We start from the raw sequence: 13,632 nt of genomic DNA, 5'->3' as shown, positions 1-13,632 counted from the left end.
GTATCGTATACCCCCTGGGTTTGGTAAAGTCGCAGCAAAGGCTGTAGCTGGGACTGTAGAGGGGTCAAAATTGGGGTGCAATGCTTTGAATGCTTTAAGACACTGTGGTGAAAATTTGGTTAAATTTGAACAATTCCTTCATAGTTTTTCACATATTCAGTAATAAAGTGTGCACTGTTTAAAATTTAAAGAGACAGTAACGGTTTTGTTTAAAAACGGTTTTTGTACTTTATTGACAAGTTTAAGCCTGTTTAACATGTCTGTGCCTTCAGATAAACTATGTTCTGTATGTATGGAAGCCAATGTGTCTCCCCCTTCAAAATTGTGTGATAATTGTGCCATAGCGTCCAAACAAAGTAAGGACAGTACTGCCACAGATAGTAAAGTTGCCCAAGATGATTCATCAGATGAAGGGAGTAGACATAGTTCTACATCATCTCCTTCTGTGTCTACACCAGTTTTGCCCATGCAGGAGGCCCCTAGTACTTCTAGCGCGCCAATGCTTATTACTATGCAACAATTGACGGCAGTAATGGATAACTCCATAGCAAATATTTTATCCAAAATGCCTGCATATCAGAGAAAGCGCGATTGCTCTGTCTTAAACACTGTTGAGCAGGAGGGCGCTGATGATTATTGCTCTGTCATACCCTCACACCAATCTGAAGGGGCCATGAGGGAGGTTTTGTCACATGGGGAAATTTCAGATTCAGGTAGAATTTCTCAACAGGCAGAACCTGATGTTGTGACATTTAAATTAGAGCATCTCCGCGCACTGCTTAAGGAGGTGTTATCTACTCTGGATGATTGTGACAACCTGGTCATTCCAGAAAAATTGTGCAAGATGGACAAGTTCCTAGAGGTTCCGGTGCACCCCGACGCTTTTCCTATACCCAAGCGGGTGGCGGACATAGTGAATAAGGAGTGGGAGAAGCCCGGCATACCTTTTGTTCCCCCTCCTATATTTAAGAAATTATTTCCTATGGTTGACCCCAGAAAGGACTTATGGCAGACAGTCCCTAAGGTCGAGGGGGCAGTTTCTACACTAGCCAAGCGCACTACTATTCCTATCGAGGATAATTGTGCTTTCAAAGATCCTATGGATAAAAAATTGGAGGGTTTGCTTAAAAAGATTTTTGTAAAGCAAGGTTACCTCCTGCAACCTATTTCGTGCATTATTCCTGTCACTACAGCAGCGTGGTTCTGGTTCGAAGAACTAGAAAAGTCGCTCAGTAGAGAGACTCCGTATGAGGAGGTTATGGACAGGGTTCACGCACTTAAGTTAGCTAATTCCTTTATTTTAGATGCCGCTTTGCAGTTAGCTAGATTAGCGGCGAAAAATTCTGGGTTTGCAATTGTAAAGCAGAGCGCTCTGGCTAAAGTCTTGGTCAGCGGATGTATCTTCCAAGACAAAATTGCTTAATATCCCTTTCAAGGGTAAAACTCTTTTTGGGCCAGAATTAAAAGAGATTATCTCAGACATCACTGGGGGTAAGGGCCACGCCCTCCCACAAGATAGGCCTTTCAAAGCCAAGAATAAATCTAATTTTCATTCCTTTCGCAATTTCAGGAACGGACCGGCCTCCAACTCTGCAGCCTCTAGACAAGAGGGTAATGCTTCGCAAACCAAACCAGCTTGGAAACCGATGCAAGGCTGGAACAAGGGTAAGCAGGCCAAGAAACCTGCTGCTGCTAACAAAACAGCATGAAGGAGTAGCCCCCGATCCGGGACCGGATCTAGTAGGGGGCAGACTCTCTCTCTTCGCTCAGGCTTGGGCAAGAGATGTTCAGGATCCCTGGGCACTAGAAATAGTTTCTCAGGGTTATCTTCTGGAATTCAAGGAACTACCCCCAAGGGGAAGGTTCCACATGTCTCACTTATCTTCAAACCAAATAAAGAGACAGGCATTCTTACATTGTGTAGAAGACCTGTTAAAAATGGGAGTGATACACCCAGTTCCAACCGTGGAACAAGGAATGGGGTTTTACTCAAATCTGTTTGTGGTTCCCAAAAAAGAGGGAACTTTCAGACCAATTCTGGATTTAAAGATCCTAAACAAATTTCTCAGAGTGCCATCGTTCAAAATGGAAACCAATCGAACTATTTTACCTACAATCCAGGAGGGTCAATTTATGACTACCGTGGATCTAAAGGATGCGTATCTACATATTCCTATCCACAAAGATCATCATCAGTTCCTAAGGTTCGCCTTTCTGGACAAACATTACCAGTTTGTGGCTCTCCCATTCGGGCTAGCCACTGCTCCAAGGATTTTCACAAAGGTACTCGGGTCCCTTCTAGCGGTTCTAAGACCAAGGGGCATTGCAGTGGCACCTTACTTGGACGACATTCTGATACAAGCGTCGTCTCTTTCAAAGGCAAAGGCTCACACAGACATCGTTCTGGCCTTTCTCAGATCTCACGGATGGAAAGTGAACATAGAAAAAAGTTCCCTGTCTCCGTCGACAAGAGTTCCTTTCTTGGGGACAATAATAGATTCTTTAGAAATGAAGATTTTCCTGACAGATGTCAGAAAGTCAAAACTTCTAAGCGCTTGTCAAGTTCTTCATTCTGTTCCACGTCCTTCCATAGCTCAGTGCATGGAAGTAGTAGGGTTGATGGCTGCAGCAATGGACATAGTTCCTTTTGCGCAAATTCATCTAAGACCATTACAACTGTGCATGCTGAAACAGTGGAATGGGGACTATACAGACTTGTCTCCAGTGATTCAAGTAGATCAGAAGACCAGAGACTCACTCCGTTGGTGGCTAACCCAGGACCACCTGTCCCAGGGAATGAGCTTCCGCAGACCAGAGTGGGTCATCATCACGACCGACGCCAGTCTAGGGGGCTGGGGCACGGTCTGGAACTCCCTGAAAGCTCAGGGGCTATGGTCTTGGGAAGAGTCTCTTCTCCTGATAAACATTCTGGAACTGAGAGCGATATTCAATGCTCTCAAGACTTGGCCTCAACTAGCAAAGGCCAGATTCATAAAATTCCAATCAGACAACATGACGACTGTTGCTTACATCAATCATCAGGGGGGAACAAGGAGTTCCCTGGCGATGAGAGAAGTGACCAAAATCATAAAATGGGCGGAGGATCACTCCTGCCACCTATCTGCGATCCACATCCCAGGAGTGGAAAACTGTGAGGCGGATTATCTGAGTCGTCAGACATTCCATCCGGGGGAGTGGGAACTCCACCCGGAGATCTTTGCCCAGTTGACTCAATTATGGGGCATTCCAGACATGGATCTAATGGCGTCTCGTCAGAACTTCAAGGTTCCTTGCTACGGGTCCAGATCCAGGGATCCCAAGGCGACTCTAGTGGATGCATTAGTAGCGCCTTGGACCTTCAACCTAGCTTATGTGTTTCCACCGTTTCCTCTCATTCCCAGGCTGGTAGCCAGGATCAAGCAGGAGAGGGCCTCAGTGATCTTGATAGCTCCTGCGTGGCCACGCAGGACTTGGTATGCAGACCTGGTGAATATGTCATCGGCTCCACCATGGAAGCTACCTTTGAGACAGGATCTTTTAGTACAAGGTCCATTCGAACATCCAAATCTAGTTTCCCTTCAGCTAACGGCTTGGAAATTGAACGCTTGATTTTATCTAAGCGTGGGTTTTCGGATTCTGTAATAGATACTCTGATACAAGCCAGAAAACCTGTAACTAGGAAGATTTACCATAAAATATGGAAAAGATATATCTGTTGGTGTGAATCCAAAGGATTCTCATGGAGTAAGATCAAAATTCCTAGGATCCTTTCTTTTCTCCAAGAGGGTTTGGATAAGGGATTATCAGCGAGTTCTCTAAAGGGACAGATTTCTGCTTTATCTGTCTTATTACACAAACGACTGGCAGCTGTGCCTGATGTTCAAGCTTTTGTTCAGGCTTTGGTCAGGATCAAGCCTGTTTACAGACCTTTGACTCCTCCCTGGAGTCTGAATTTAGTTCTTTCAGTTCTTCAAGGGGTTCCGTTTGAACCTCTACATTCCATAGATATCAAGATGTTATCTTGGAAAGTTCTGTTTTTGGTTGCTATTTCTTCTGCTAGAAGAGTTTCTGAGTTATCTGCTCTGCAGTGTAATCCGCCCTATCTGGTGTTCCATTCAGATAAGGTTGTTTTGCGTACTAAACCTGGTTTCCTTCCAAAGGTTGTTTCCAACAAGAATATTAACCAGGAAATAGTTGTGCCTTCTTTGTGTCCGAATCCAGTTTCAAAGAAGGAACGTTTGTTACACAATCTAGATGTAGTTCGTGCTTTAAAGTTCTATTTAGAAGCTACAAAGGATTTCAGACAAACGTCTTCTCTGTTTGTCGTTTATTCTGGCAAGAGGAGAGGTCAAAAAGCTACTGCTACCTCTCTTTCCTTTTGGCTGAAAAGCATCATCCGATTGGCTTACGAGACTGCCGGACGGCAGCCTCCTGAACGCATCACAGCTCACTCTACTAGGGCTGTGGCTTCCACATGGGCCTTCAAGAACGAGGCTTCTGTTGATCAGATATGTAAGGCAGCGACTTGGTCTTCCCTGCACACTTTTGCCAAATTCTACAAATTTGATACTTTTGCTTCTTCGGAGGCTATTTTTGGGAGAAAGGTTTTGCAAGCCGTGGTGCCTTCCGTTTAGGCAACCTGATTGGCTCCCTCCCTTCATCCGTGTCCTAAAGATTTGGTATTGGTTCCCACAAGTTATGGATGACGCCGTGGACCGGACACACCAATGTTGGAGAAAACAGAATTTATGCTTACCTGATAAATTACTTTCTCCAACGGTGTGTCCGGTCCACGGCCCGCCCTGGTTTTTTAATCAGGTTTGATGAATTTATTTCTTTAACTACAGTCACCACGGCACCTTATAGTTTCTCCTGTTTTTCTCCTGTCCGTCGGTCGAATGACTGGGGTGAGCGGAGCCTAGGAGGGACTATATGGACAGCTTTTGCTGTACTCTTTGCCATTTCCTGTTGGGGAAGAGATATTCCCACAAGTTATGGATGACGCCGTGGACCGGACACACCGTTGGAGAAAGTAATTTATCAGGTAAGCATAAATTCTGTTTTCTAATTTACTTCTATTATCAATTTTTCTTAGTTCTCTTGGTATCTTTTGTTGAAAAGCAGAGGCGTATGCTTAGGGCCAGCCCATTTCTGGAGCACTATAAGGCAACAGTTTGGCAAGAAGTTTATCCATTTGCAAGAGCATTAGATGGCAGCACTATTTCCTACCATGCAGTGCTCCAGATGCCAGCCTAGGTATCTCTTCAATACACAATATTATGGGAACGAAGGAAATTTGACGATAGAAGTAAACTGGCAACTTTTTTAAAATGGTATCCTCTGTCTGAGTCACAAAATAGATTTTTGGGTTTCATATCCCTTTAAGTCCTAAGAGGGGGCTCTGTCACTTTACTTAACCGCTATGCATTTCTTCTACAGCGCTCTTGGCCAGTTGTGCTTTGCATTTCAGGCGGTTCAGGGAGTGAGAGGTATAGTGTTCTTAGCTTCTGCTGGCTTCAGATATCTTTAAGGCATGTCGACTTCACATAGCATCACGCTCCTACTCTGTTGCGCGAGCTGGGAATCTGTCTGATTGTGTTTGATCTCCGGAGTCGCCATTCAGCCATCACAGTGAGAGTGCGGCTAAGGAGTGGGGTTAAGGAGGATTTACAACTTGGTCACCATTACAGGGCTAGCAGTCTGTATCTGCTACTTTGATCTGTCCCACTGCAAGAGCTATACAGGTGTTTTTTTGTGCAGGGTCCTTAGCTGAGAGAAGAAATTTGTTACGCAATACATTTAATTACATTATTATTTCCTTCTTAATTTTATTGCACTGTATAGGCAGTTTTATTTTCAGTGTTTTTGTATTCCATACACTATGGTATAAAGGTAAAAAGTGTCTTACAGCGCTAAAAAGGAAAAAAAAGGAAAACGACCTGTGGCTCCCTTCTAGAGTGGGTCCCCAGCTACCCACAGTGCAAGAAGTATATAAAACAGAGAGCTAAAAAGGAGCGCCTAGCAAAAGGCAAGGTCTAAGAATAATTTATTAGATTATATAAAATCAAGTTAACCTGAAACCATAGAAAGTATATATGGCGCTATAATGTATGAGTACAGATAAAAATAGATATAGTAGATAAAATTTAATTAGATTTACATAGAAATGCATGGATCCATGACTACAAATAAAAACAGATATAAGAACAAAATATGAATACGAAATATAATTATTACAGATAAATATATAGCGTGCTAACGCTGACAGTATACACTCTAAAATCAATAAATCAGTTGATCATAGAAAACATAAAAATGAGTGAATAAAAACCATAAGTTAGAAAGTATTCAATACCAACGTGGTGTAAATTAATGTCAAATATAGTTCTTCAGATGATGTGACAGTTCTCATATATTATCCATAGTGTAGGTGCAGAAAAAAGGTGAAAAAATCAAGAAGAAAAATTAAAAATTGATCCAAAAAACAAAAACAACTATAGTGTACACAAATTTGTGAAAAAACTAAATGGGGGTGGTGCGTGGTCAAATGAAAAACATATATATATGTTTATCTACTATGTCGATTTTTGTCACTTTATGATTTGGCCAATGAGATCATACCTGTCTTATATCCTTAACCTATAGCTATATTTACCATATTTTATCTATCATGTTAGCAATTGCTACATAACCGGATGGTAAACAGGAGATTTGCTTCCGGGAGCCTACCGGAAGATCACGTCACATCCACTTCCGGTTTTACAAAACCTTTGACTTCCGTTTTAGCGCAATCACCCAATTCCGACCAGAATGTTAAACAACAACAATGGGATAAGTAAGGATAAGTTCTTAAGCCTATTCAGCAAATAAAGTACAATTGTAGTTTGTTCAAATGGAATAATAACTATTTGACCATGAGGGATTATAACCGGTATTACATATCCGGTACAAAAGGTCAGGAGATCCGGTACACCATTTCCGGTAACAACAGGTATGATTTTTGGCGCCAATGACAAATTACTCTGATTGGCCACATAAAGGTATAAAGGAACTCACTCATCTAACCATATACTAGTCTTGAGAAAGGCCATATTAGTGGGCCGAAACGCGTTGGCAATATATGGTGAGTTACATTCCTTTCACTTGTCAAGTATTTTAACAGTATTATGCTATGTTACTGTTTTTTGTCAACAGGTTTTGAGGATTTTCCACTTCTATTTTTGTGTTTTATAATCCATTGATTGGATCAATAACCGAGGAACATTTAATTTTTGTATTTTTGTTTTTCATGTGACCACGCACCACCCCCATTTCGGTTTTTCACAAATTTGTGTACACTATAGTTGTTTTCGTTTTTTGGATCAATTTTTAATTTTTCTTCTTGATTTTTTCACCTTGATTTTTTTCACCTTGATTTTTTTCACCTTTTTTCTGCACCTACACTATGGATAATATATGAGAACTGTCACAGCATCTGAAGAACTATATTTGACTTTAATTTACACCACGTTGGTATTGAATACTTTCTAACTTATGGTTTTTATTGACTCATTTTTATGTTTTCTATGATCAACTGATTTATTGATTTTAGAGTGTATACTGTCAGCGTTAGCACGCTATATATTTATTTGTAATAATTATATTTCGTATTCATATTTTGTTCTTATATCTGTTTTTATTTGTAGTCATGGATCCATGCATTTCTATGTAAATCTAATTAAATTTTATCTACTATATCTATTTTTATCTGTACTCATACATTATAGCGCCATACATACTTTCTATGGTTTCAGGTTAACTTGATTTTACATAATCTAATAAATTATTCTTAGACCTTGCCTTTTGCTAGGCGCTCCTTTTTAGCTCTCTTTTTTTATATACTTCCATACACTATGGGCCAGATTACACATGGAGCGCTAAATATCGCTTTCATGAAAGCAATTTTTGTGCTCCACTGTGTAATACCAGCGCGCTCTAATGTGCGCTGGTATTATGAGTTGTCAGCAATGCGAACGCAAGCTCGCGTTCGCATTGCTGGGAAGCATTGCGCTCACAAGTGCACGCTTCCATAGGCTCCTATTGGAGCCTTGTTTTGATGCCGTCAGTTAATGTTAAATGTTTTCCCAGTTATGTGAGATGTAAAGGTCCTCGTCTTATCGATATATTCACAAGGTCTGCACTATCTATGACCACATAAACATTCCTAACTGCCTCATCCATGAACTGGACGTATTATTAACTGTTCTCAATTGGGTAGGTGAGAGTAAGGACCCCAAAGTAAGACATTTTCCTGAACTGCACCATCTTTTACAAGATTTACTAATCTATCGTCAGCTGCCAAAAAAAGGAAACTGCGGACAATAGATTCTATTTGTGGAAATTGTGCACTATACTCGGTAACAAATGTGACCCCCTTGAAAGTTTTGTTGTGTTTCATCACACAGTTTCCCTGCAAGAGACTCTCTCTTGGTCTAGACTCAACTTGTTTCCTAGCTCTAGTTATATCCTTACAATTATACCCCCTTTATCTCAGCCTCTTCTCAAGTTCTTCTGCCTGATGGCTATAATCTTGCCAATCTGTGCAGTTCCTTCATGTAAATCGCCCTTTGGCTATCGCAGAAGCTTTATGTTTCATGGAGTAAGGAATTCCCCGATATTGGCTTTCTGTACACATTCATGGTAATATTACCATTCCTGGAACCAGTCAAAGTTAGGTCCAGATAAATGATAGTAGTCGAATGTGAACCGGAGGCCAACCTGATTCTCATTCAGCCAATCCGTCGCCGGATCAGTGGAGGCTGGAAGTAGGAGGTGGATGATGGTAATATTTGATTAAAGTTTCCATTAGCCTTAAAATTGGAGTGGTAGCACAGCAGCATACATGCAATGAGCACATCCTGAGCCGCATCCTAAAGGATCTACCGAAAAAATAGAGCAGAGTGACAATGGCAGGTTATGGCTACCATTGAGGTATGTGCTTGAGCTCACGGGGCGTTTACAAGCATAAGGAGTCTAAGTGTGAACATACAATTTCAGAGGGGATTCAACTCTGTCATCCTATTTATGCACCTTATGGGAAAGAGCAAAGCTCCGGGATGTAAACTTAAGGTATGACTGGTCAGTGAGTTGCACAGGCGCCACAGGGGATGGTATCTGTACTTTATAATGCAGTGTGTTGTTCAATATCTCCCAACCAGTATTTGACAATTGGAGTCTATACTTCGTTGGATGAATTTTGCTAAAGTATAACCACATAACCCTCCTCTTTTTTTGCAAAAATAAATAAATGTGTATATACACATATAACCACATAAATATATATGTATATAAGCATAAACATATATTTCCTTTTTAATATGAGGAGAGTCCACGGCTTCATTCCTTACGTGTGGGAAATACAGAACCTGGCCACCAGGAGGAGGCAAAGACACCCCAGCCAAAGGCTTAAATACCTCCCCCACTTCCCTCAAATCCCAGTCATTCTTTGCCTTTCATCACAGGAGGATGGCAGAGAAGTGTCAGAAGATTCAGAGTAGTTCCTTATGAAGGGTATCTACCCTTTAAAATGGGACTGGAGTTTTAAGTAGTCTTGTCAGTCTCTCAGTGAGAGCATTGACGGAAGTTAGAGCCTGAAGATGCAGGGAGAGTCTTTCTGTGAACACATCCAGACACGTATTAACAGCTCCTAAGCAATCAGTGTTGACGAGTTTCACTGCCTGCTTCCATCACTCAAGTCCATGTCAGAAGCGATGCTACAAGACTGTCAAACTTGAGAGGCTGTGTTTTTGTTCCACGGCATAGATTCCAGTAAAATCGTTTCATTTATTTATACACACATGATAATGCAAGAAGACAGGGTCACAGTGTGGCTCCTTTTATCTGTATGGAATCAAGGGTTAATATCCCCTGAGGGGGGATTATTGAACAGTGGGTATTGATCTCATAAATTTTTATTTGATTATATCGTGTCATGTGTAAGATGTTTTCTGAGGCTCATAGGCTGAGGTTGGAACTTACAGGTTACTTCAGAGGCGCAGCTTTATAAGCTTGCCGCGCTTTTCCTTAGCGGTGGTGGTTCTAGGTTGTGCACCATGTGACCGGGTGTGGTCGTAACTTCACTTCCTACTCTGACTGTGCTGGTTATCGGAGAGAATCGGTCTTCTCTGTGTGCCTGGGTCATAGGAGGTATAAAGGTGCAGTTTTTTATATTTATATAACGTTAGCTATTGTTATATTAGGACATAGCCCATAGCTATGGAGGATACTGACATTTTAGAGGGTACTCCCTCTATACCCAAGACTAATGCCTGTTTATATTGTGAGGAGGCCAAGGTATTTCCGGCCTCTTAATTATGTTTCACATGCCTAGAAAAAATGATTATGTGAAAAAAGGTTAACATATTTTATACCACTGAGCCTTCCACCTCTAAGGGGTCCCCGTCCCGTGAGGTGCGCTCCCTGCTTTCATCTCCTAATACACATGCAGTTTCCCCTAGCTCGCCTGATCCTCCATCTGGATGAGGCCTTTTACCTCCAGACTTCACTGTGCAGTTACAAACGGCGGTGTCTGCGGCCATTAGTGCTTTACCTCACCCTGCTAAGCATAAGCGAAAGGTCAAATATTGCTATCCTTCCCAGGGGTCATCATCTAGTTTATTGGCTATAGCTGATAGACGATTGTCTGATGATGAAGTTCTTTCTGATACTCAAGAATGTGAACTTTCTGGGTCGGAATTGGCTGCCTCTAAGACTCCGATTGCGGAGGAACCAGATTTTAGATTTAGGATAGAGCACTTGCGCTTTCTTTTAAAGGAAATTCTGGCTACCTTAGAGGTTCCAGAGGCCAAGCTGCCTGACGAACCTTCAATTCCTAAACTGGATAGAGTTTACGAAGACAGGGTTGTTCCTCAGACTTTCCTTGTTCCTGTAAAGATGGCAAATATTATTAAGAACGAATGGGAGAGGATTGGTTCTTCCTTCACCCCTTCATCTGCTTTTAAGAAACTGTTCCCGGTTCCAGACTCTCAATTGGAGTTGTAGGGTTCCATCCCTAAGGTGGATGGCGCTGTCTCTACGCTTGCAAAACACACTACTCTCCCACTGGAGGATAGATTGTCATTCAAAGAGCCCATGGATAAAAAGATGGAAACTCTGTTAAGAAAGATGTTTCAACATTCGGGATATTTATTTCAACCAGCAGCAGCAGTTGCCGCGGTTGTGGGAGCAGCTACCTACTGGTGTGACTCCTTATTGGAATTGATCGAGGTGGAAGGTCCCCTCGATATTATTCTTGATAGAATTAAGGCTTTAAGGGTCGCTATTTCTTTTATTTATGATGTGAATATGCAAATTATTCATTTAAATGCTAAAACTGCTGAGTTTTCTGTTCAGGCCCGTCGGGCTCTGTGGCTGAAGTCTTCGTATGCGGACTTGACTTCCAAGTCCAGACTCCTTTCCCTTCCATTCAAGGGTAAGATTTTGTTTGGTCCAGGCCTGGACTCCATTATCTCCATGGTTACTGGGGGCAAGGGTGCCTTCCTACCGCAAGATAAAAAGAACAGATCTAAGGGACAACCTAATAATTTTCTTCCTTTCGTTCTGACAAATCCCAGCATCAGCAATCCTCTGCTAAGACCAAGCAACCTAAGACTTGGAAGCCGGCTCAGTCTTAGAATAAGTCCAAGCAGAGCACAAAGCCCGCTGAGACTAAATCAGCATGAAGGGGTCGCCCCCGATCCGTCTATGGATCAGGTAGGGGGCAGACTTTCGCTCTTCTCAGAAGCTTGGTTCAGGGATGTGCAGGATCCTTGGGTCCTGGAGGTCGTTGCTCAGGTTTACAGAATCAAAACCAGAGAAGAGGGAAGCCTTTCTGGGGTGTGTCCGGGATCTGTCCTCCTTAGGAGTCATTGTCCCGGTTCCCATAGAGGAATGAGGCTTGGGATACTACGCAAATCTTTTTGAGGTCCCAAAAAAGGAGGGAATTTTCCATCCGATTCTGGGCCTAAAGTGCTTAAACAAGTTTCTGAACGTCCACTCGTTCAAGATGGAGACGATAAGGTCTATCCTTCCCTTAGTCCAGAAGGGACAGTTTATGACCACTATAAATCTGAAGGATGCGTACCTTCATGTCCCAATCCACAGGGAACACTTTTAGTTCCTAGGGTTTGCCTTCCTGCACCAGCACTTCCAGTTTATTGCTCATCCATTTGGCCTAGCTACTGCCCCAAGAATTTTCACAAAGGTTCTGGGGGCTCTCTTGGCAGTGGCCAGAATCCAGGGCATTGCATTAGCACCTTACTTAGATGATATTCTGGTACAAGCACCATCCTTTCGTCTAGCGGAAGTACATTCTGAATCTCTTCTCTCTCTTCTTCGATCCCACGGATGGAAGATAAACTTAGAAAAGAGTTCTCTTATTCCAAGCACCAGGGTAGAATTCCTGGGCACTGTAATAGACTCACTAGTCATGAGGATATTTCTTTCAGACCAGAGATACTGCAAGCTGCCTTTGGCATGTTTTGCCCTCCGGACCTCCTCAAGGCCCTCTGTCGGGCAGTGTATGGAGGTGATTGGTCTCATGGTGTCCAGCATAGACACAGTTCCCTTTGCCAGGTTCCATTTCCAGATCACCTGTCCTGAGGGACATCCTTTTTAAGACCATCCTGGGATATTGTGACTACAGATGTGAGTCTCTCAGGATGGGGCTGCTGAAGCAGCTTTTGGGAGAAAGGTTTTGCAGGCTGTGGTGCCCTCAGAATAGGGTCTGCCTTCCTTTTTGCCCTCCCGTTCATTCAGTGTCCTCTGGAGCTTGGGTATTTGTTTCCCACAAGTAAGGAATGAAGCCTTGGAATCTCCTCATATTAAGAAGAAAAAAATAAATTATGCTTACCTGTCAGTATATGGCCGGGTTACGAAACAATATGTTTAATAATTATCCTTTAAATTAAACCCCAATAAAATGCATATACAAAACCATAAAATTAATATAAAATTTCTAAGTTCTTTTTATTAGTTAATATTTATAAACACATTGAAATATATCTGTAGGAACCAGAATATGAGTCAAACTATACAGTGTTTAAACTGTTGCAATACTCTTTACAAAGCAAACCAAATTGTAACTTTATAACTAGCCTTATTCACAATTGAATTTCATTCAATTAACACAATGAGATTCCAAGATATTAGCTACTAAATATATATATTTGCAAAGATAAACTCCTTAGCATTTATGATTAGTTTTGCAATACATAGGCTATCAAATACAAGGTTAAAATTGTTCTTTTAAATCTGCTAATTGCAGTTTAGTTATAATCACTAAATACCTTTTGATTTAAATATTATATATATATATATATATATATATATATATATATATATATATATATATATATATATATATATTTAACAATCGCGTATACTTCACCAAAATGATCAAATCGATAATTCAGTTTCCAAAACTTTTATTCCACCTCATATGAGATTAAGTGTATTTGCAATATGGATCATAAGAAGGTAGCCAAATCTTGCTTTTAGTAACTGTATTTCAACGCAGCCAATTTTTCTCAGTTACCAGTCCTCCAGCAAAGTCAGCCCACCTCTCTCGCCTCTTGCATACAGCTTATATTGTCT

The sequence above is a fragment of the Bombina bombina genome, chromosome 3, assembly GCF_027579735.1.
Source record: "Bombina bombina isolate aBomBom1 chromosome 3, aBomBom1.pri, whole genome shotgun sequence".
NCBI classification, from domain to species: Eukaryota; Metazoa; Chordata; class Amphibia; order Anura; family Bombinatoridae; genus Bombina; species Bombina bombina.
This window is presented reverse-complemented; position numbering follows the sequence as displayed.